Source organism: Canis lupus, chromosome X (assembly GCF_011100685.1).
Source record: "Canis lupus familiaris isolate Mischka breed German Shepherd chromosome X, alternate assembly UU_Cfam_GSD_1.0, whole genome shotgun sequence".
Taxonomy (NCBI): Eukaryota; Metazoa; Chordata; class Mammalia; order Carnivora; family Canidae; genus Canis; species Canis lupus.
The window spans coordinates 21844171-21870155 of record NC_049260.1 but is presented as its reverse complement, the minus strand read 5'-3'; positions in this window follow the sequence as shown (position 1 = coordinate 21870155).

Below are 25985 nucleotides of genomic sequence, written 5' to 3'. Positions count from 1 at the left end.
CCCATTTTGCTCAATCTCCCTACTCACCTCCCCTCTGGCAATTATCAGTTCTTATATTTATAGTTCTGATCTTGCTTTTTGTTTGTTTATGCATTTTATTTAATATTCCATTTATGAGCTGAATCATACAGTGGCATTTTCAATCTTACTTATTTCACTTAGCACAATACCCTCTAGATCCATCCTATGTTGCCTCAAATGGCGCCATCTCATCCATTTTTATGGCCATGTAACATTCCATTGTGACATATGCTATATTTTCCTCATCCATTCATCTATTAATGGACATTTAGGTTGTCCTATGTCTTAGCTATAGTAAATAATGCTGCAGTAAACATAGGGGTGAGTTTTCTTTTGTTTTTAACTAAAGATGGTATTTAGGGTTATGACTTGGACCATTTCAGAGAGGAATTCAGCTTTCCTGGTGTGGCGAAGGAAAAATGATTTTCCCTCTACCATTTTAGGTCCTTACCTGAGACTCCTCCGGAATAAAAGATAGAGTAGCAGGAGAAAAAACAAATAGTATTTAAGTTTAATAACATGTATACTTCTTGTATGTATGGAAAAGTCCCAGGAGAAACTGAGGAGGTATGCATGTTATCAAACTTTTTTATTTTCCTGCTGATCTATGTTTTATTATAATGGGTTTCACCCATGAACCCAGAAGCATAGAGAGAAAATAATTTTCCATCCCTGCATCATTGAGGAAGTAAAATCACAGCCCCTTGACATCGGAATTATCCTATCATAATAAAATGTCAATGTGCAATGTGTGATAAATACTTTTAGTCAATTTTAGGCCCTAAATGTTTCTTGATCTTTAAAATTTTATTTGTAGTTGGTTTTGTAGGAGACATTTGCCAGTAAAAACCTATGAAATAAACCATTTTAGAATTTTGTGATAATCATTTTTCATGTAGTAAAAACGTGATGTTTTTGAAAAGTAATCCAAGCACAATGAATTTAAATACCACACTGATTGTAGATCTTTCTAGGTTTCAATGGAGACAATGCACGGGTGCCATTAAAATCCCACCTCTTGGGGCACCTAGGTGGAAGAGTGTCTGCCTGCTTCTCTCTCTGCCTATGTCTCTGCCTCTCCCTCTCTGTCTCTCATGAATAAATAAATAAAATATTAAGAAAAAAATCCTACCTCTTAACTTACAGTAATGTCTTTTAAAAAATTATCACTAATTTTTTAAATAGTTTTATATCTGCTAAGTTCTTCACATTTTATTTTATTAAAACATTTCACTTACTGAAATATAAACTAATGACATGGCACTGTGTGTTTCATTTTAGCTCTTGTCATTGTCTATGTCTCTTTAAGTTTCAGAGTGCTATTCACAAATAGAATTCGAATGCATACATGATAAAATATTTTCTAATTTAACAAAATAAGATTGACTCTTGGACCTATCATTTCGGTAAAAGTATAGAGGTAAATAAGAGTGCAGAATATTCTGGGGTTTAAAAGGCCAGTTTCAAGTATGGAGCAGCCAAATGTGCCAAACAAAGCAGAAACTGATCACTGGTGATATGATGACAAATAGTTGGCATTGAGAACTTAAGATATTTTAAGCTGGTGGCTCTCAGATTGCATTTTCCAGACTATTTTTCAGGAATTTGTAGGAAATGCAAAAGTGAGCCACATCCCAGACCTATGGAATCAAACTTTGCCTTTAGACCCAGCAACCTGGGTTTTCACCAGCCCTCTGGCTAATTCTGATACAAGCTCACATTTCAGAATCATTGCTCTAGCCCATTCATTCATTTATTTATTCATTCATCTGTCACATATTTCTATCTTCCTACCACATGTTAGATACTATGTGACTATCTGGGGTAACAGAAGAACTAATGCATCAACAGTGGCCATTTGAGAGCTTATTCTTTGACGAGGCATTTTCATAACTAAGATCATTTAGTATTTCTGTTGAAATGTTAGAAATTCCCCTTTGAGAAGGCAATGGGAGCATATGGTGACAACCAGCTCTGTTGGAAAAGCACCTAGCTCTTCGTGAGAGATTTCAAGGTAGTTGCCCTGTGGAGGTGCTATCTGAATTACCCTAAAATTTGAATTTCCAGGGGATCCCTGGGTGGTTCAGGAGGTTAGCACCTGCTTTTAACCCAGGGCATGATCCTGGAGTCCGGGGATTGAGTCCTGCATCAGGCTCCCTGCATGGAGCCTGCTTCTCCCTCTGCCTGGTCTCTGCCTCTCTCTCTCTCACTCTCTCTCTCTCTCTCTCTTTCTCTGTGTCTGTCATGAATAAGTAAATAAGATCTTTAAAAAAATATTTTTTGAATTTCCAAAAAAGAGGTATGTTGAAGGAAAGTAAAAGAAGCCTACACACACACACAAAAAAAAAAAAAAAAAAAAAAGAAAGAAACCTACAAGTTACAATATATCAGGTTATTTTCTGGGCAATTCATATTCTGTAGTCTGTTTATCACAACAATCCTTTGAGGAGATGACTAGTGATCCTCTTTTAAAAACTAAACAAAAAAAAGTTAAAAACCATGAACCTAAATGCCGAAGTGATCATTTTAAGCCACGCAACTTTCAAGTGGCACAGAAGGGTCTTTTGCCCTGTCCTGAACACAGAGCACTTTTAAATTCTCTGACGTATAAAAGGAATATATGTTCAAGAGCCTCAAGACAATTAAGACTGGTGTAGTGTGGGATCTGGGACAGAGTTTAGTGCTGAATGAAGACCTGAGTTTGGAACCGGATTCTGCAGATTTCTCCGATTACTCATGTCATGAGTCCAGATATTTGTAGTTCCGGGTTAAGGCCTCAGGGAAAGTAGGAATATACACAATAAAATGATATGACACATGTGAATTAATGTGAACTTGCTAGCTCATGGATTGGTAAACTTATATAAAAGGTACAGATACTGAATATTTTCAGGTTAGGACACTTTATTGCAACTATTCATCACTAGCACAAGTAGATCTGTAGACAATATGTAAATGTGTAAGCATGGCTATGCCACCTAAAACTTTCTTCATGCACACTGAAGTATGTATTTTACCTAATTGCCTTATGTCATTAAGTAATTTTTTCAACCATTTAAAATGAAGACCTTTTTGAGCTCATAGGGTATTCAAAAAAAGATGCAAACTAAACCTAGTCCACACGTTTGTTCATTACTTCACAACTTTCAGTAACTCATAGGAAGTTAAGGGTCAATGAGATTTTTAAGAAGAGAAAAGAGGGAAAAAAAAAAAGAAAAGAGGTAAAGGGAAGGAGGAAAAACTATTTTAAGTAATGGGGGTGAGATTGGTTAAAAATGATTTAGTGCATTTATTGCTCTGAGAAAAGAACATTCCTGGGTTTACCCTTATGCCATCTTTGTGAGATTTAGAGAAATGCCCATCTTTTCAGGTGGAAGCATAGGTTTGAAAGCCAAGCTCAATTGCCCCATGGTCAATACTTTTGGTCAAGGCACATTTTGCTCAGCTCTTCATAGCAGCCCTGGATTCTTCATTATCCCTTCACCTATGTTTTCTGCCTCCCTGCAATCTCTCAGTTTTGTTTTAAGTAAACTCTATCTCATATAACAAGTACCCCTGTAGCAGAATACTACATATTAAGTACACGACCTCTTTATTTTATGTGTAGCAACAATTATTAGCCAACATTAATAAAAGTAGAACGTTAATAAAAGTACGAGTACACCATCTCCTCAAGAGATGAAACATGCTTAGGTTCTTTTTGCTGAGCTGATAGGGAAGGTTAATTAAGTGAATGCTAGAGGAGGGGTTATAACTATGAACATTGGCCTACTTTAAAAATTACAATAGAGGAGTAAGCTTCATGTAGAAATTAATAAATCCGAGTAAAGGTAAGTGCCGAGTGTCATGTTTATAGGTTGACATAAATAGAACTATAGTGTGGATGGTTAGCAGAGAAAGTTTCTTTTGGCTCAAACTGTCTGCCACAGATGGTTATTGGTTAGCAAGTTACCTTCTGAGTTATTCCTTGGAACCTTATTATACATACCTTGTTCAATAAATGTATACATTTATCATTTTATAATTTAAAACATTTGAGCCTAAGAAAATTATTTTAAAATTGTATATCTTTACCATGATGTATTTTTTCATTGAAACCAAAAATGTGTGACATTCCTTGCTTCTTTCATTCTTGAGCTTCTGTGACTGTTAAACACAAGTGGTAGTCCCATGATAATACAGAGAGGCATCACAGACTTTCACAGTTCTAGTATTAACTACTTTCAGATTTTTTCCCCTAATTTGAATATGTAATTTTTTTTTTTACAAATTGCTTCTTTTAAGCAGTAAATTCTTTATCCATGAAATAGGAATTAAAATTCCTACTTCACAGTTGTTTGTGGGAAGATTGAAGGTAGATATGGTCAAGATAGGGATTAAATTATAGATATCATAATAAAATCTCAAAACAAAAAAGAATGATCGTTGCTCATCATTTTGAATTTTCAAATCACTATGGAAAGGGTAAGCATTTATTACTATAAGTGAATCTTATACTTTGCTTGAATTATTGATAATATTTTTACTGCTTTGATATGTGACATGCCTGACATTTATGTGCTTTTGGAATTCAAGCATACTTCATTCCCTTAAGAAATTGAATGGCCTTTCCAAAAGACGGCATACTTTGTATAATATAATTACATGATAGGATGTGATGACAGAAATATTCAACAAAATTTTCCTTTTACAAATTTATAATTATTCTTTCTTAATCCACATTTATGATCTTTTCCTATGTATTGGTGAACCACATATAGTATAATTTGATACACTACCCTGTAATACCCAATCCAATGCCTTTTCTTCTTAGTAATAGAGATTCTATCATAGAAACTGATCTATTAGAATTAAATTTTCTCTGCAATTCACATTGGTAAATTTCCAGTACATCTGGCATTTTAAAACTTAACCTCATAAGAGTGATTGTATCCAATTGTTCAGACAGAAGGGGTTTTTAGCATAGGGTTGAAGAGTAATGGCAATTAAAATATTTAGGCAGAGGGGGTCCCTGGGTGGCTCAGTTGGTTAATAGTCTGCCTTCAACATACATTTCGGCATGATCTCGAGGTCTGGGAATTCACCACCCAACATCCTGACTGCAACCACTTGAGAACCTTGAGTCAGAACCACTGAGTCAAGCTCCTCTTGAATTCCTGAACTAGGAAAACTTTCAGAAATAATTAATAAACCATCGTTGGTTTGTCAGGTTACTATGTGTGGGGGTAATGTGTTATGCAGTGTCTCCTTGGACCACCATATTAACAGAAGAATCCTTTGAAAATACAAAATCAGTCGTGTTACTTATATGTTAAAACCCTTCAGTAAGCCCTTTTCATTTGCCAAATTAAAATCAAAACTCTTAGTACTCATCAAGTCTTTTTTTCCTCCATAAAATTTCTCTGAACATTCCAGATAAAATCAGTTTATTTTTTTAATATTTATTTATTCATGAGAGACACAGAGAGAGAGAGCGAGAGAGAGTGAGAGAGAGAAAGATCCAGAGACAGAGACAGGCAGAGGGAGAAGCAGGCTCCATGCAGGGAGCCCGATGTTGGACTCGATCCCGTGACTCCAGGATCACGCCCTGGGCCAAAGGCAGGCGCTAAACCACGGAGCCACCCAGGGGTCCCGTCATCAAGTCTTTCATGATCTCCTCTATATTTCTTCTATCTCATTTCCATGCATTTTGTGATCCACAAACACATGCATATACAAATGCATACACGTGTGCAAGATACCATCTTTATTCCTTGGAGTATCTTCTTTCTCTTTGGAATATCCACATGAGCATTTTCTACCTGGAGTACTTATCAGTACTAGTATCATCTTCACTCCACAGCCTTCCTGAATTTCCTGAAACACAATCCTTTAAGCCAGCATTGTACACTGAGTACTTTCCTTAGTATGTTAATTATCTTATTTTAAAATAATTTTTTTATTTCTGCTTACCCTTTACCTCCCTTATTAGTCTGTGAAGTTCTTTAGGGTCATGCCAAATACTGAACAGGTATCAATACACAGTTGTTGAATAGTTCAATTTTTTAATAACTCTTTTCTATTGTAAAGTTGTACTTAAGGGAATCCGTATATGGCTCCAATTTCCTCTGGAGACATGTAACTTACAGACTAAAAATTCCTATTCAGGTTCAAGATTATTTGTCTCCATGTGAACGAGAATAATTGTCTATATATTTTGGACTTTTCTGAATAGAGACTTTGATATTGGCCTAATTAACCCTTAGTTCCCAATTTTCATTAGCTAAGATTATGTAAAAATTCATGATTATATAACAGTTTCACTTGCTTCCTTTATGATATTTGTATGATTTGGAAGTTCTCATTAGTTCACTATATTTGATTGTCCTTGTGGACCTTAGTTGTTTTGATTTTGGCAGTTATTTTACAGTTACAGTTAAGTCTTGGCAGTCAGTTTATAAGCTTGAAATGGGGAATGTGAGCCAGAATTTGAATCTCCTGTAATTTTTGCATATTACTAGTTTAAAATATTTAATCTTCTATTAGAGATGCTTTGGAAAATAGTAGCACAACAATCCTGAATAACAAAACTTAATATGATAAATGTTTACTAGTGAGGAGAAATTTGCAAAAATGAAAAATTACACTAATGTGAAAAGTTTGTTAGAAAAAGAAAAATTATTTCTAAATAAGATGAATGAGTTAGCCACCAAACTATGTATGTTAGATTATCCAGAAAATGTCAGTTTGTTTCAGGGAAGAAATTAGAACATTCACAAACCGCTCATTTAAAGATACCAAACTCCGTAGGTCATTTATTAACACATTTCCTGTAAATATGTGAACTAAAGTGTTGTACGAATCAAATGTTTTTGGTTTTTTAAGATTTTATTCATTTATTTGACAGAGAGAGGACAAAAGCTGGGGGAATGATAAGCAGTGGACGAGAGCTTAATCAACTGAGCCACACAGGTGCCCCTCAAATGTTTTTTCAAGTAGAGAAATGATATCCTCGTTTTCAGATCTCAGCAATCCAAGTTCATCCAGCTAGAAAAGAAACCCTTAGTAGACATTTCTTGTGAGCTCTCAGAGCAGTAATTAAAATCCAATCAACAAAGGATTGAAATATAAAAATACTATTTACTACAAATAACACTTTAAAATTTTATTTTAGATGTCTTGTTATGTATATTTATGTGTGGGTTTTTTTTGTTTGGTATTTGTTTTGTTTGTTTTATAAAACATAACTAGGGAGCAAAGCAAGACTTAATGTTTTTAAAAATGGTGAAAAGCCAGAATTAATAAATAGTATTACTAAACAGTTAGCATATATATATATACATATATATATATATTAAAGTTCATAAGTCACATGTATAGAAAATCATGGAAAATATATTTGAAAATCATGAAAGTTTACTATATTATGTATTTTTTTAAGATTCAGGAAAAAGAACAGTACTTAGCCCACTCGAAAACAAAATTATTTTCACTAACTTTCACATATTAATACATTTAGCAGTTTAGTTTCCTTATTACTACCAGCAGAACAATAAACATTGAGCAAATAAAGTACAGCTATTAATAATATTCAGAGCATGTATCAAATAGAAAGTTGAAATAAAGTTAATGTAACTATTGTACTTCATTTAATCATCTTTCTCTTTTGGGGGGCAATTCAGGATACTTACAACTTGTCAAAAGTTGATCTCTGGCTGTAAACTTAAGCACAACCTACAAAATACAAAGATATATATATAGTGATTCTATGGTTATACTTTCATAATTCACATATAAATAGTAAAGCAACTTAGCTATCATGAAATACATAATTTTAACCAGCTAAAAACATGGCTAAAAATAGGATCCATTGTTCAAATGTAAAGTGGAACCATTTGCTGATGACCCACTTACTGCCAGACTATTTGAAAAGTATATAGAATATCATGAGAAAAATGACCCTGGTCTGTTCAATTCAGTGTTACAAGTGCTTACAATTGGTACTTAATAAATATGTCATGTAATAATTGAACAATGACATGAGCCGGCAGTTACATCTAAATTGGTTTCATTATATTCTTTATAGTCATTGACTTACATGGCTTACATGGTGTTGTCTGAAATAAGTAAACATTGTGCAAGAGGGATACTTTGAAAGGACAAATACCTGTTTAAATGTTACATGCAATTTTCATTTAAACTTGCTTATAGGGGCACTTGGGTGGCTTAGTCGGTTAAGCATCTGCCTTTGGCTCTAGTCATGATCCCAGGGTCCCAGGTTCGAGTCCTGCATTGGGCTCCCTGCTTGGTGAGGAGCCTGCTTCTCCCTCTCCCTCTGCTTGTCCTTTCTCTCTGGCTCTCTCTCTCTCTCAAATAAATAAACGAGTAAAATATTTTTAAAAATAAACTTGTTTATTCAACAAATAAAGCTGTGTACCTACTATGAGGCAGGCAAACCACTATATTATGGTTCCTACTAGCCTCTTTCCAGTCTAAGATTATTCAATATATTGTTTACAGAGCAGATTAGTTGAAAATGCAATGTTCACTGAGAGCAGTTCAGATTAATATACTCATAGAAGAGCACTGAATTTGGTGAAGTACTCTCTTTATTTATTCACACACAACAATTAGTTTATATGCTTGTGCATTTTAGGCAGAGCTGTTAAGAGTTGGGGAATATTGGGATAAACTGTTACTCAAAATGTCTGGGTATATAAATGTATGTATTTCCATGTGTGTTATTACATATTGAGAAGTTTTTAAGACTAGTGTTAAAAATTATACCAGTGAGATTTTGGAGATCATTTTATATTTACAGATGCATATATGCTGGCTATGGCTTAAAAAAATGAGAGAATTAAAAGATCATTGCAAATAGGCATGAAAAATCTTTTCAGTTATTAGAAATTTTATCAAACTATTTTCCCAAGCACACATTGTCAGGGGACCAGAAATATTTACTATGTTTCTTCTAAACTTCATAAACAAGTACCCAGGGCTTTAGCAACATATTCAAAGAATTTGAGATATTGCTATTCTCAAATTGTAAATGGGCTCACCCATTGAAAATGATATTTTTCAATATTTGTTTTAGTAATGGGAAATCTCACCTTGTAATATTTAGGGAACATACACCAAATAGGGTAATAATCACAAGTAATACTATCTCAAAGAAAATTAAAACCCAAACATTCATATGGTCTTTTATTTTTATTTTTTTAAAACATTTTATTTATTTATTCATGAGACACACAGAGAGAGGCAGAGACACAGGCAGAGGGAGAAGTAGACTCCCTTCGGGGGGAGCCTGATGTGGGACTTGATCCCAGGACTCTGGGATCATGACCTGAGCCAAAGACAGTCGCTCAGCCACTGAGCCATCCACATGACTCATTCATATGGTCTTTTATTTTTTTTAATTTTTATTTTATGATAGTCACAGAGAGAGAGAGAGAGAAAGAGAGGCTGAGACACAGGCAGAGGGAGAAGCAGGCTCCATGCACCAGGAGCCCAATGTGGGACTCGATCCCAGGTCTCCAGGATCGCGCCCTGCGCCAAAGGCAGGCGCCAAACCACTGCGCCACCCAGGGATCCCTCATATGGTCTTTTAAAGGAGATTTTGTACAATACCTTCCAGCTTCCTTTGCAATTCTAACAAGTGCTGAGTCCAAGAGTGTTTTGCTATGCTTTTTCCTTGGAATCGTTACTATCCTTATTTTTGTTGACCAGTTTACTAATTCACTTCAGCAGTTTGGTTGCTGATTTATCTCTAAAAAATAAAATATTTCCTTAATGAATAATTCAAACCTTTGCTTGTTATAAAATTGCATCTTTGGCTCTCTCCTCAGCCAGCTGCTTCTTTAAAGTAGCAGATTCAAATCCCTGAGTTGGTATCATGGGTCTGACATCTGGGAGAAAAAAAAAATTTTTTTTAAGAGATTTATTTTTCTTTTTTTTTTCCTTTTAAAGATTTTATTTATTTATTCATAGAGACAGAGAGAGAGAGAGAGAGGCAGAGACACAGGCAGAGGGAGAAGCAGGCTCCATGCAGGGAGCCCGACATGGGACTCGATCCCAGGTCTGGGAGAAAAAAATTAAACCTGAGATTTGTTTTAAAGTTTCATTTACTCTTTACAGGTGTCAGCATTTGCTTTTTATTGTTGTTCATCCGAAAATAAAACAGTTAATGTTTTCTTCAGAGTCTGTGTTCTCAGCCTCTTTTTAAAAGTGCTCAAATTTAAAGAGGAACAAAACAGGAACAAAGTGCTGTAAAGAAATTAGTTAGGATGGAAGAACACCTGGGTGGTTCAGTGGTTGATCATCTACCTTCAGCTCAGGGTGTGATCCTGGGGCCCAGGTCCAAGGATTGAGCCCCACATAGGGCTCCCCACAGGGAGCCTGCTTCTCCCTCTAGCTAAGTCTCTGCTTCTCTCAGTGTGATTCTCATGAATAAATAAATAATATCTTTAAAAAAATTCCTTAGGATGGAGAACATCTGCAAAATTTAAGAATATATCTTTTTGTTTTATGTAAAGGAAACAATTGCTAATTTTCACAGTATAGGATTTTTCAGTCTTCTTGAAATGTATTTTTACAATTATTTTTGCATAGATGAGATACATTTCTTCTTGCTCTCAAGTCCTTTTTTATTTTTAATCATTTTATTGTATTTAGTTTAAAGATTTTATTCATTTATTCATGAAAGACACAGAGAGAGAGGTAGAGACACAGGTAGAGGGAGAAGCAGGCTCCACACAGGGAGCCGAATGTGGGACTCGATCCCGGGTCTCCAGGATCAGGCCCTGGGCTGAAGACGGCGCTAAACCGCTGAGCTACCTGGGCTGCCCTCCTTTTTAATCATTTTAAAGATACAAAGATGAGAATTAAAACTCAGATTAAACTTATATATTCATACTTAAGTGGCCCCAAATTTATTTTACTTCCTGTCTTATCAAAAAAGAATACACACAACTTTTTTACAAAAAGTTTTGTGTATATAGAGTATTTGGTATTTATCCATTTTTCACTTAGATAAATAAATAAAGATGCCATCCCTTCCCCCCCCCCTTTTTTTAGATTTTATTTATTTATTCATGAGAGACACAGACACACAGGCAGAGGGAAAAGCAGGCTCCATGCAGGGAGCCCGATGTGGGACTCGATCCCAGGTCTCTGGGATCACCCCCTGAGCTAAAGGTAGATGCTCAACCACTCAGCCACCCAGGCATTCCACCATCCCTTTTCTCTGAACAATATATATTTTAGTTAAACTTTCATAGCATTCTTTTAATATTGTCTTGTTCTTTAATTCAGTTTCAATTTACTTTAGAAAATACATTAATGTTTTTCTACTTGCATACAAGTATATTCCAATGTGTTTCCCTTTTTTTTTCTTTTAAGATTTATTTGTTTATTTTAGAAAGAGGGAGTGGGATCAGCACAGAGATTCTTAAGTGTACTCCATGCTGAGGAAGGAGCCCGTCGTGAGGTCAATCTCATGACCCTGAGGTCATGACCTAGCTGTAACCAAGAGTTGGACACTTAACCAACTGTGCCACCCAGGCACCCCTGTCTTTCCCTTTTAATACTTACTTGTGATGTAAAGCAGGAGTTTTCTGGATCCCATGAGTGAGAGCCAGTATTGAGTATTCAAAGGAAGTATGGGATAGTATGCTGTATAATGGAACTATCACTGTTCAACCTGCTAGGAGTACTGTGTGTAGTACAGTCTTAATTATCTTAATTTTGATTTCAGCTCTTCCTCAAATGGCCCTACATTTTATACCACTAAGAATAGGGTATGGTTAGTCATGAGTTTTTAGCTATACTTAGGTTTTATGCTGGAATAGATTTCTTCTGGCTTTCTGTAGTGTATAGTTTGATCATTTCTACCTGTAAAATACAATATATTCCAATTTTGCATAGTGCTTGTAGTTTGCAAATAGATTTGTTAGCTCTATGGCAGTTTGGGCCAAAAGATGGTTGAAATGACGTTGTTTTCAGTCCTATTGTGAGCAAGACTGTTTTTGTTTTGTTTTAGACTGTTGACACTTGGATGACTATTTTATTTTCCCCAATTTTTAACTGCTATATGTAGAATCAAGCAGATTTACTTCCTTTGGACATGACCCAAATTCTCTTTTTTCTAGCATATTACTCTTAATGACGGCAAAGCTTTTTATCTCTTGTGTGAAATGAAGCCCAGAAAACCTCTGATGGCTCTAAGAGGTAATCGTTACTGCTGGTGTTTGAGTCCCTCCAGATTAGTTCTTAATAGGATTCTACATTAACTAGCCCTTTATGGTCTGCCTTGCGCTAAAATGATATATAGGGGCCCCCACAGTGTGAATATGTGTATATGTGTGTATCTTTGGTGCTTTTGTCACATAGTGCAACTGTTTTCTCCAGTAGAAAATAAAAGAAAAAAAAAAAAGATCAAGAAACCAAAACCAAAACAAATCAGCCAAAAGGAAACAAATAAAAACCGTATTCACATTTTGGTTAGGAAGGTAGGTGCAGGCTAATGGAGAAATCTATGTGGTATTTTTTCTTTGTATACTGACAAGTGTATCTCATTACTTGAGGAAGTGAACCACAGTTCTCAGGATAGTCAATCAGCCGCTTGAGAGAACATTTGAAGTTAGAAAATCAGACAATTATACAGCTGCCATTTCTATCAGGCAATGAAGGAAGTGGTACACTAATTACCTTCATGCTTGACTTACAAAGCATTTTTTCTTCTTATTTCACATAAGTGGTATGGTATTTTGCCTTCTATTGCCATTTCTTCTTATGACATAGTTTCCCTATTCACCCAGTGACCACAGTGGTGAGATCAATGTTCTAGAATTACATTGATTCTTGAGTTACATTGATCAGAGTTGTGTTGAGGAAGATGTGTGACATTGGCAAGGTTCATAAAATGCACAAGGCCTCAAACTTGAAGTTGGAAAATAATAGAACTCAGCTCATGTTTTGTTTTGTACTGTAGGAATTAATTGAGGTAATATATGTACAATACTTCAAAAGGGGCTTGGTGTTAGGAGCACGTAGGTGGCTCAGTTGCTCTCGTGGCCAACTCTTGGTTTCAGCTCAGGTCACGTTCTCAGGATCGTGGGATGGAGCCCCGTGTCGGGCTCAGTGCTAAGCATAGAATCTCCTTGTTCCTCTCCCTCTACTCCTTTTCAGCTTGCTCTCTCTCTCAACTCACTTGCTCTCTCAAGTCAATAAATAAAATCTTAAAAAAAAAATGTTTTAAAAATGTGCTTAGTGTTTAGCAAGTGTGCAGTACCTGTCAGCTGCTGATATCTCTAATTTCAGTGTTGCATTGACATGTCTAAAAGACCACTCCATATGTACTTATGTTATATGAACTATTTGTTGCTGGAAGCAAGGAAACTACAGTTGTTAAATACCCTCGACTAGCAGCTTTTTTTTTTTTTTTTTCGTAAATGTGATGTTCGGTAAATGTTGGGACAACTTGCATTGTCTGTTCCCCCTGGACATCAGGAATAAGCTGGAATTCTCAATAAATTTTCTTATTTTCTTTGAACTATGAATTACAGTATTAGTTCATTTGGGGAGATAATTTTAAGCACCTGGAATGGGAAAATTAGAAAAATATTTTTCCTTCTGGTTGCTGCCTTTTTTCCTAATTGTAGTGTTTATTTTGCATCTAGAAAGACATTGGTAAGAGGAGGTTCTTAATCCTTCTCCTGCCAATAATTATATGATTGTAAACAAGATAATTAGTATTTGCCTTCTTTTCTACAGCATTGGAAGCAAAATGAATGTGAAAAACAGAAAGATTTTCTTACTTTTGTGTCCTTCAACATGTTGTTAATTTGTGGGAAATTGGAGCAATTAATAGGAATTCAAAAACCTGTTCCAAAGCATAACTGTGTGTTTTGATGTAAAACTTATGTCCATGACTTTGGATAATTTAAATTTTGGATCTGTCATTTGATAATGATACATTGATTCTTTTCTAATTCCCAAAACAAACTTTGCTTGGCCAACTTTCCTCTTTTATGATTTTGCCACGTTAAGCAGAAAAATCATAAAGGTTTTAGAAATTGTTTTCCGATAAGGTAATAATGAGCAATGCTATGCCTTTCCAAAAGGACTTTAGGGAGTGAGCAGGGCTGGTGGGGAAAAAAAAAAAAGACATTTTGCAGTCAATTTTGTTACATGACTACTGTATTTCCAGTGATTAATTTACCCTCTTGTTTCCACTTTTAAGGAGACAGTTACAGATAGTCACATTCCTTGTCTTAAACTCATGCCTGAAAACATAACTAACATGTATCTTATCCATTCTGTTTATTTCATTTACTCAAGATCTAACTCAACATAAAAATACGTATAATGAGGACTTACCATATGGCAAAAATAGAAACTGGGTTTGAAAAATGTACAGGAAGAAGTCCTCATCATAGGGAACTTGCCCTCTATTCCAGAAATCAGGTATTAAATGTTCCACAGGAGCATCAGGAAGTAGCAAGTGGAAGCTGCCCTGATACCTCAGAAAGAAGCTTAGGCTCTTTTAGTCATGTAGGAGGAAGAGTAGCAGAGGAGAAAATAATACAGGAGAAACATTTTAGAATATGTGCTATATAGGGATAATAGCTAGAAGAAATGTTGATTGAAAGCCAAATTGATAGGGAATTATAATGCCAAGATAAGGAATTTGGGCTTAGTCCGATTCCTCTATAATTAATAGTGGCATTAATTTTATTTCAACGTACACTTAATTAATGACCATTATATATAAGGCACTGTCCAAGCATTGGGGATATTTTCAAAATGAGCTAGGTGTGGCTTTAACCTCCATGTAGCCTACAGTATTACTTCTAAAAATATTTTAAAGATTTTATTTGTTTGAGAGAAAGAGAGTTTGCTCGTGAACAGTGGGAGGGAGATGAATAGTGGGAGAGAATCTCCAGCAGACTGCATGCTGAGTTCAGGGTCTGATGCGTGACTCCATCTCATGACCCTGAGATCATGACTCCAGCTGAAACCAAGAGTCAGATTCTTAACTGACTGAGCCACCCAGGTGCCCCTATAAAAATATTTGAAAGTTGTAATAGCTACCTTTTATTCAATAACTACTAGGTTTCTGTGTAGTATATTATTAACTGAATCATAACAAAGATGAAAAAAAAAACATAACATCAAATCATAACATTTCAGCTTGTTTTCATTTTTATAAGTGAGTAGAAACTGTAGGACAGAGAAGTTTGATGCCACCAGTAAAGACTGTACTGCTAAGAATATGTGACTCCAGGGGATCCCTGGGTGGGTCAGCAGCTTAGCGTCTGCTTTCAGCTCAGGGCGTGATCCTGGAGTCCCGGGATCGAGTCCCACATCGGGCTCCCTGCATGGAGCCTGCTTCTCCCTCTGCCTGTGTCTCTGCCTCTCTCTCTGTCTCTCTCATGAATAAATAAATACAATCTTTAAAAAAGTAATAATATATATTCTAGGTGTTGTTGATTAAGGCATGTTAAAACATTATATGTCTCTCTCTTCCTTTCTCTCTTTCTCTCTCTGTTTCTCTGCCTCTCACGAATAAAAAATAAATAGATAGATAGATAGATAGATAGATAGATAGATAGATAGATAGATAGATAGATAGATAAAATCTTTAAAAAAAATAAGTGACTCCAAGTGCCATGCTATTCCCCTTATATATTACTTACCTGCAGCACTTTGCTGATGAACCTCACTGGTAGAAACACAATTTGTAAGTTAGAAGTTTGGAGGTATTTATTAGCTTAGGGTTATATATGCTAGAACTATAGAGAACTTTAAAAACTGTCTAATTCTTAATTTGTCTTGTGTCTGAGGTCCAGCAATGCTAGGGGACCCTCCAAGTTTGGGCAATGGACAGACTGCCCTTCTATTAAGGATTCTTTCCCCCACACTGTCTATTTCATAGAAACCCAGTTATTCCAGTCCTCTTCCTCTGGAGATGAACTAGTAAGCAGAGCAGATAAAGAGTTTGTACAACCTCATGAAGCTTAGCCTCTAATGGAAGAGAACAAGATAGTTCTTGGGGTGAAACATTGTTATGTTTTCCCATGAAACTCCCCATCTTACACTAATTGGGGAGGGTTAAGACAACCCTGGAAGTAAGTTACTGTGATAAATATTATCCTCTGAAAAGTATCAATTTGACAGTGACTCTTGAGTAAGATATTTTTCTAGTAGGGTCACCTTTGTGTAATCTTTCCATGGTACCCATGGGAAATCACTTATTTTTTTCTTTCTGTCCCATCTCTTCTTTCTATCATCAAAAAACTAGATGGATGTTAGGTAAGTAGACTTACCATAGTGATCATTTCATAATGTGTGCTTATATTGAATAACTGTGTTGTATACCTGGAACAAATATAACGTTATATGTCAATTATATCTCAATTTGAAAAAAAATAGTTTTAATTTTACATGCCATATAAAAAGGGACTTGGTTTTAATTACTTTAAAAATATTAAACTGCTAAAAAAAGAATATTAAAGTGCTACTTAGGAAAATCTGCTGCTTAGATCTCCAAATACAAAATTGAGAACATACATTAATTTTAAATTGTTCTCAGTCTAATGAATGTGCTATTTGTCAGGATTGGACTTTGAATTTAGATGCATTGCTGGAAAAATTAAGCCTTTGCAGCATCGTTATATTTTTACTTAAAACGAATAAAAGCCTGTTAAGTGATTTAAGCATTAAATTCAACATGAGTAATTTTTTTCATTTTAAATTACTTAAGCATCTATTAGAAGATGGGTATTCGACTTAGGAAAAAGATAGTGCTAATTGGTATTTTATTCTCTCTTTTCTTGTAGAAGTATTCTTTGAAAAGTGATTTGAGGCCTGTAGAAAAAGAGAGAAAGAAAGTATCTCACAGATTGTCTCCAGTCATTGCTGTACTCAAGGGTGTAAGATGCTCAAGATGAGAAAGATTTACCACTGACAGACTGAGTATCTCAGTGGTCTATAGATAACACATGTTGAGAGTCAGAAATTGCTTTAGAAAATGTGACATGCCAAGGAATTATTGGAAGTAAAGTATACAGTTAAGAATATCAATCTCAAGCTACCAAATGTCATATAGACACCTCAATATAAAATAATTATTATCAAGATAGCGAACGAGTTGCTGCCAGTGGAATGCTATGCCATGAAAATAGCAAGCAAGATGCAGAAGGTTGAAACTTCTGCAACAAAACTAAAGAGGCCGAAAATCACTAGCTCTGCGTGACAATTCAAATTAGATGTGATCTTTTCCACTTGCCAAAACAGACTGTATTCAGAGGCAGGTTTTCTGCTAGCTGGATATTGTATAAGTAACCAAGTAGCTGGATGAGGTAAGCTACTTAACATTTCTCATTGGCGCATTATTTGTGCTTGTTATTTTATGTTCTGTTAGTTTGTTCTTTAGGTGAAGAAAGAATCATCATTGTTCTTGTCATGGTATTTTAGATGCTTGAAGAGTCGCAAATTTAATTAGATTACATGCCCTTTTTTAATAGGCAAACATTCACTTAGCTTTCAAATTTGATCTTGCTGGACACATATTCCCCTATCCCCCACTCAGAATTAATTGTAATATAAATATATAGATTACTTTCTCAAATCTTGTTTTTTTTCCCATGATTTTATCAACATAGCTCTTTCAAAATTTAAGTAGATATTGGAGGTTCAGATTACTTTATTGATAATTTTCTCAAATTCCCTCCGTGATGACTTCTTACAGTGTATGAATTAATTATATGTGTACTGTTTTGTCTCTGGGAGGAATGTCCTCAGAATCTAGAAAATTTGCTTAATTCTTGTGATTTTCAGAATAGGCAATCTGATCATAAATATGGTTGTACATTCAAATAAGTATATGCACCCTAATAAGAATGCAGATGCACATGGACCAACATAAATATATTTTAGATGAATGGGTACATTGCCAACTTAATCACTATAATTTAATCAAAGCAGAGTAAACCTATAATACTGAAAAAATATATGAAACAACTCTTCTGAGACATTGGCAACAGAAAATGCAGAGTAAATATTTTTGCTTGTAGAGAGTATTTATAGTTTTTCCCAATCCACACATATATTCATGAGACCTATTTGATAAAAATTACTGTGGATTGAAATTTTCACCTTTGGAATTGAAACAGATATTCATGGGTGATTTTAAAAAGTCCACAGCCCATTCAAACCCCAGATTAACTAACTCAGGAAATATGGGGCAGGGCTCAGGCATCAGGACTTTTTCGAGTTTCCCAGTGGGCTTACAGTGTTGTCGCCATAGTTGAAATCCATGATCTTAGAGATTACCACAAAACTTGACTTGACCTCAAAAATTGACTTTGGCCTGAATAAAATGTATGATAGACACTTCTGCTTTAATCCCATAACACTTACTTTTAAGTCTTTCCTTTCTATGCTTACCACATTGCATTGAAATTCATTTATCAGTCTCCAATAGACTGAAAGCTCTTTCAAGGGAAGGCTAGTATCTTATTAATCATTGTATGCTACTTAGCATCTACTGTTCATAAATAGACATTCAAAGAGATAACTAAGGATTTTAAAAGTGAATTAAACATAACAGATTTATGCATTCAGACATGGTGGAATAATTGGTACTGGAATAGCCCCATGACATAAAAAATATATATAAAACCGGGCAAAGTATATGGAACAACCATTTACATTGGATAACAAGTAGGATAGGACTAATAAACATGAACAAAGGCAAAGTGATTGGGTTTATGACTGGAAGCACTTTCTAGATCATTGCATAGGGCTGGAGTCCAAATGGAGCATTAAGATCTTGTGTTAACTTTGAAAGACTGAGATTGTAGTTCAGCCCTACCAACGTAGCTGGAATTTGTAGGGCAGGGTATCCAAAAAAGACGACTTTGCAAAGGTAATGAATTCCAAAAATCTGTGTAGGGATCTCCTTGAATCTTTGGCTAAACACTAAGTTGTACAGGTATAGCTTAGAATATTTTAGCTCAAGAAGAGTGAAGAAATTTGTGACCTAAAATGAGGCTAAAATTAATCAATAGAAACAGTTGTAGAAATGTAATTAGCAGAAAAGACATTTAAAAAGCTATTATAAATGCTTTATTAATTTAGATAGAATTTATGAATATAATAAGAACCTTCTAGAAAAATGAATATTATGAGAAAGAACAACATAGAAACTCTTTAACTGGATTACACAATATCTGAAATGAACAATTAATGGTACAGACTCAACACATTAGAACATTAGTATAGAAGAAAATATCTGAAGATAGGGCCTTATAAACTGTCCAAACCAGAGCACAGTGAGATAAAAGTTGAGTTAGATGGATAGACATCATGTATATAAATGTCTTTGTGTATACATACATCATGTGTATACATATATGTATAAGAAAAAGTGTACAAAAACAGTACAAAGGGCAACAGGGCAGTAAGTAGAAGTATATCAGTACCAAGTTCTTACATTATATATGAAGTGATAGAATATTGATTTGTCGTATTATATTTTAAGGATGTGTTTTATAAACTAATTTAAAAAGAAAATAGTTATTTAAATAAGTGATATGAGAAATATAATGAAATACAAAAGTAGTTAGGAACTGAACAAATATAACAGAATGTATGGGTCAAAGAGAAAATAGTATGATGACAGATTGAAATCCAAGCTTATCAGTTATTAAGTGAGATGTACATAGGCTAAGAATTCTTATTAAAACACAGAAAGTTTGAAATTAGATACAAATAGAAATAAGACTTGACTATATGTGGCTTTCACAGCATGACTATGAACCTTAAATATAAGAATATAGCTAGGATAAAAAGAAACTGATAATAAAATATACAAATCATAATAATAGGAATGCTTGAAAATCTATTTTACTGTCAGACAAAGTAGACTTCAGGAAAAAGAATATTGCTAACATTTAAGAGAGTTATTTTATAATTTCAAAATGGTGAATTCGTTAAAAATACACACCAGTCCTGGGGTGCCTGGGTGGCTCCGTTGCTTAAGCATCTGCCTTCAGCTCAAGTCATAATCTCAGGATCCTGGATCGAGCCACATGTTGTGCATCCTGTTCATCAGCAGGGAGTCTTCTGCTTCTCTCTCTCTCTCTCTCTGCCCTTCTGCCTGCTTGTGCTCAATCTCTGGTGTTCTCTCTCTTAAATAAAATCTTTAAAAAAGAAAAAACGAACCCATACACACCAGTCCTAACTGTATATGAACTATTAATAAATCTAGACATACAGGAAGCAATCACTAACAGAACTAAATGGATAAATACAGAAATCATTAGATGTTGTTATACTTTTCAACATTTCTCTCAGTAGTTTATATAACAAGACAGAAAAGCAGTAAAATTCTATAACATTTGAATTATACTAACATTCAACTTTACCAAGTGAACGGGTTTTTAAAATCTTGTATTTTTATTTTTATTTTCTTTATTTTAAGAGATAGAGGATCGGCAGAGGGAGGGGAAGAGAAACAATTGTAAGCGGATCTTTGCACAGTGTGCAGGCTGATGCAGAGCTCTATCTCACAACCCCAAAACCATGACCTGAGCTGAAATCAAGAGTCAGACATTTAACTAACTGAACCATCTAAGGTGCCTCTATTTCTTTTAGAATAGCATACAAGATATGTACAGAATACATATCTTTTTCTCGTACACATGGATACACATTCACCAATATAAACTATACTCAGGGTCATAAAGGAGGCCTCACTGTACTTTAAAAAGGTTTGAAAGGATATGGGGTTTGTCACTTGGCCAAACAAATTGGAAATCAATAGGAAAATATATTTAAAAATTGCCGAATACTTGGGAATCGCACACTTTAGCATAGCTCATAGGTAACAGAGGAAATTACAAATGAAGTTAGGAAATGCTTTGAACTAAACAAAAAACTGGAAAATCAACATTTGTAGAATGCAAAAAGCACTGTCTCAAAATGTATGACCTTAATTGCTCATGTAGGACAAAATTGCAAAATTAAGTATCTACCAAATATTTAACAAAGAAATAACAATTCTAAACAAAATCTTCCAGAAAGTAGAGGCTGGATCCCTCCCTACTCATTTCATGAAGCTACCATGATCCTGATATGAACACCAGACAAAATTATGGACAAATCAAAGTATAAATAACTATACCTGATGAGCATCCAGAAATAGCTGTAAATATCATCAGAAATCATTCTGAAATAGTTTTTTAAATACCAAGTGGAAAAGCAAATTTTATCCTATGAAGTAAGGTTTTTGTATTTTAAAAAATCAAGCGATATAATTTACCATATTTATTTTGAAAAGATACCAACATAACATATGATTATCTCAATAGTTTCTGTAAAGCATCTGACAAAATGTAAAAATAATTTATTTGAAAAATTCTCAGCAATCTAAGAACAAAATTGAACATCTCCAACCTGAGAAAGAACATTTATGAAAAACCAGCAGCTAACATAGCATGTGATGAAAGAGGGAAAGCTATATTCTGAAGATTGGTACTGAAGCTAGTATATTCCCACTTTTATTCATCATTGCGTTAGAGTTCTTAAACAATTAGTAAGTCAAGGTAAAGAAATACAAATCCATGAAGATTGCAGAGGAAGAAGTAGACATGTCTTTATCCAGAGACTACATTATTGTGTATGTACAAAATCTAAAGGATCCACATCTATTTATCTACCCATCTATCAGAACAAATCAGTGATTTTAGCAAAGTCACAGAATACCAAGGCAATATAAAAATACACAATTAAATGAAACTTAAAATATTACAATTATGCCAAAAATAAAATATTTAGAGAGAAATTTAATACGGAAATAAAACATTACGGAGAGAAATTTTAAAAGACTAACAAGTTGTGAGCTAAAACATGTTTATAGAATGGAAGACTCCATTATTAAGATAGAAGTTATTTCTGAATTGCTATATAATTCAGATGCAATCAAAGTCCTGGCAGGCTTTTAAAAATAGGAATTCACAAGTTGTTTCTAAAGCCTATGTGAAAATTCAAAGAATCTATAACAGTCAAAATATTTTTGAAAAGGAAATCTATAAAATTTACTATAAAGCTATGGTAATCAAGACAGTATGCTGTTAGCAGAAAGATAAATAGATCAAAGGAATGCAATAGAAACTACGGGAATAAAGCCACATTTATATAGTAAATAGAGTTTTGACAAAGGCAGTAAAGCAACATAATGGAGAAGTAATTTTTTCAAGTAATGATGCTGGAGCTACTATATAAAAATAGAGAGTAAAGTGAACATAAACGTCTACCAGACTCACAGAAATTAGGTCAAGATGGATCATTATTCTCCATGTGATATTTTAAAATGTGTAAAATTTATATCCTGCAACAGGAATATATTCATAAACTTGAATAGTCAAAATATTTCTTAGATAGACCTGTGCAAGTGCTAAAACTAATAGAGAAATAAAGTATTTCCTATATTTTAAAAATTTCTTTTCATTAAGAGGCAACGTTAAAATAGGGAGACTATATAGTGGGAGAAAATACAATGCATATATGTGACACACAGTTTGTATGCAGAATAAGTAAAAAAAAATTCTACAAATCAAAAATAAAACAGCAAACAGACTCACAAAAATGAGCAACAGACTTGATCAGGATTGTCCCAAAGGAAAAATTGAAGATCAACAGTAATATCAAAAAGCATTCTATATCCTAAGGCATCAGGAAGTTAGAAATTAACATAATGACACCCATTACATAGGCTTTATAGGAGCTGAAGTGAATCAGACCAACAAAACCAAGTTTTGTAAATGCTGTGAATCCGCTAAAACTTGCCTATGTTTCCAGGAGGAATCTAAAATGATAGGTTGTACCTCTGACCAAATGTCTTAGTTTGCTAGTGATGTGTTTTTGGAGCAGTGTCGTTGGGGTCTGGAGCCCATGGCCAAGAAGGAATTCTTCAGACAGACATCTTTGGTGCAAAAAGGTGGTTTTACATTATATGTTCTCATTCATTTGGGGAATATAAATAATAGTGAAAGGGAATATAAAGGAAGGGAGAAGAAATGTGTGGGAAATATCAGAAAGGGAGACAGAACGTAAAGACTGCTAACTCTGGGAAACGAACTAGGGGTGGTGGAAGGGGAGGAGGGCGGGGGGTGGGAGTGAATGGGTGACGGGCACTGGGGGTTATTCTGTATGTTAGTAAATTGAACACCAATAAAAAATAAATTTAAAAAAAAAGGTGGTTTTATTAAAACATGAGGACAGGACCCCGTGGGCAGAAAGAGCTGCTGCCCTGGGATTGTGAGAGCAACTGATTATATACTTTGGGGTTGGAATAAGGGAAGTTCCAAAAGGATTTTCAAACACTAAATACTCACAGGATCCTGGAGGCCTCGGTATTGTCAAGCTAAGGTAGTCTTTCCCTCTAGCAGGGCATTAACATTAAGACAGTTGGGAGTTTCCTAGGGGAACATTATACTCTGCCTCCCTCAAGTATTTATCAACGGGTTTGGTTATAAGGACAAAAACTAAGGCTACTTAGAAGCCAAGGACAGAGACCTCAAAAGACGCCAACTCTGTGGATACCCTGGCTTCACATGATCTTTCCTCTGTGCATTGTCCTAATTTCTTTTTAGAAGGACACCAGTCATACTGGATTAAGGCCCACACGTGTGACCTCATTTTACTGTCATCACCTCTTTATAGTCTCTGTTTTCCCAATCCAGTAACATTCTGTGGCACTGGGGGTTAGGATTTCAACATGTGAATATTGGAGGTACAGAATTCAGCTTGTAACACCTAACAAAAATCACAATTCGGTGAAATCTAACTCTTTCCCCAATATAACATTAATTTCAGAGTAGTTGATGAGAATTCAAGAAGAAGACAACCACCACAGTGATTGGTCAGATGAACCCTTCTTAATTCCCAGAAGTCATACCATTTTCCACTACTCCTTTTATTCCGACTGTCGTAACAACTCTTTCATACCTTCCCTTCATCCAATACCTCAACCCTCCCTTGTATTTTGTCTTAGTTATCAGCCTTTAGTTTTATTTCACTGAGCACTTGAGCCTATCCTGAAGAATATTCATCATCTCCATAACATTCACTCACCTACCTACAGCTTTGCACCTCCCTTTGGCCTCCCCTCCTGTTATTCCTGGATGAGGGTCCTCTGTTCCCAACACAGGACAACAGGTGTGGCCCGTTAAAGTTTCCATCTAGATTACTTACTCAAGGCCATTATTTCAGCATTTTTTATGGTTGTTTCCTGCATCATCCTCTTCCCCTCTGAGCTTGCTTGTTCTGTTGATCCCATGATCATGCTGATAATGGTTTCAGCTTAAAACTTTTCTCTTGTCGAATCTGTTTGTTTCTCTCGATTTCATTCTATCTCTCTTCTTCCTTTTATGTATCCCAGTTCTTGAAAGTGCCCTGCATATGCTCATTATCTGCATTGTTTTTCCTCCTGATGGCTGGCGAATCCACTCCCAGTTAGGTTTTTCAACCACTACACTTCCACAACTACTTTTGTAAAGTCATTGATGATCTACACATTGTTAAATCTGGTATGCTGATCTTTCGTAACTGAGCCGCTGTATTTGACAAAGGCTCATGCTCTCCTTGAAAAGCTTTTTCCCCTAGCTTTAGTGAGGTGCAGTTGACATACAGCATTGTGGAAGTTTAAAGTCTATAACATGATGACTTCATACATGTATATATTGTGAAATGATTAGGTTTTTTAGAACATCTGTCACCTCCAAAATCTCTTTGTGTGTGTGTGTGCGTGTGTGTAGTCAGAACATTTAAGACCTCCTTTCTTAGCATCTTTCAAGTATATAATGCAATATTGCTAACTATAGTCACCGTGTTCTACGTTGGTCCCCAGAATTTCTCTAATAATTGGAAGTTTCTAGCCTTAGCCAACCTCTCCCCGTTCTCCCCAACCTCTAGCCCCTGGAAACCACTATTCTACCCTCTGTTTTATCAATTAGACTAAAACAAAACAAAACAAAACAAAAAACTTGACTACAGGGAACTCATTATCTCATCTCAGTCACTTTTGAGAGCTGCATGAGTATTCCTTCTCAGGTCTTTGGCTTCTAATGTAGGGCTGTCATTAAACCTCTTCCCTTTTAAACCCTTCAACTTTGGTGTCAGAGAGCTTTGAAAGTAATCTCTGAGTTGACAATTTTATGATTTATAACTCCAGCCTGAGTGTTTTCTCTGAACTCCTCTGCTATACCCAACTGATTACTCAGCATCTCCATTTGGATGGTTAGGAAAAATTTTGCCCTTAATATGAATAAAACTCACCTGTTCATCTTGCCTCACAAACCTGTACTTCAGTCTTTCTCATGACAATTACTGGCACCTCCATGTTTCTAGTTATTTAGGCTAAAAATCTTGGAGTCAGTTTGAACTCCTCTATTTTCCCTATGTCCTTTATGCAACCTGTTAGCAAACTTTATGGGATAGAAATGCAAAGTGTGTGCAGAACCTCATCAATTCTCATCCCTTTCATTGCCAAGTCCAAGGCATCAGTATTTCTCATGTGGATCACTGCAGTTGTCTCCTCAATATTCTCCTCTTCTAGCCTCATTCCCATCTCTTCTCAGTACAGCATGCACAGTGACCTTGAAAAATAGATCGGGTTGTGTTGTTTCTCGATTCAATCAGTCTAGAAGCCCATGCCATTCTAGAGGGCAACGAGTGTCACAAATGTTTCCCTTTACAAGTCCCTGACCTTATAGTCCTTTACCTTCATCTTGATTTCTCTTCTCTGGGAACTTGCTCTCTTTGTGATTCCTTAAGCTCTCTAAATATGGTACCCCCTTACGTTCTTAGCACTTGCTGTTGCCTCTGCCTATATTGTTCATTTCTGCAAATGTACATACCTGGCTCCTTCATCAACTTTTCATTTGTATTTAAGTACCACTCTCTAAATAGTGCCT